General features: G+C 33.8%; 1 protein-coding gene across 1 annotated transcript in view; it reads left to right on the top strand.

Annotated features, from left to right (window-relative positions):
• CDC42BPA (CDC42 binding protein kinase alpha) overlaps positions 1–302 on the top strand; it is a 227016-nt gene that overhangs the window by 114429 nt on the left and 112285 nt on the right. The window lies entirely within an intron of this gene.

The raw sequence follows: 302 nt of genomic DNA, 5'->3' as shown, positions 1-302 counted from the left end.
CCCAAACATCTGCTGTTTCTAGGAAACACATCTAACCTTCTGAAGGGACTCACACAGACTCATGGTGATGGGATAGAAAAAAAATATTTCACACAAATGGAAACCAAAAGCCAGCAAGTGTAGCCATTCTCGTATCAGATAAAATAGACTTTAAATTAACAAAGGTAAAAAAAAGACAAAACAGGTGATTATAAATGGTTAAAGGGAGCAATTCAGCAAGAAGACATAATAATCCTAAATATATGTATAATGCCTAACATAGGAGCTTCCAGTTTCATAAAGCAAATTCTTTTAGATCTAAG

Source organism: Otolemur garnettii, unplaced genomic scaffold (genome assembly GCF_000181295.1).
Source record: "Otolemur garnettii isolate 467f Iridium unplaced genomic scaffold, OtoGar3 scaffold00141, whole genome shotgun sequence".
NCBI lineage: Eukaryota > Metazoa > Chordata > Mammalia > Primates > Galagidae > Otolemur > Otolemur garnettii.
This window is presented reverse-complemented; position numbering and strand designations above follow the sequence as displayed.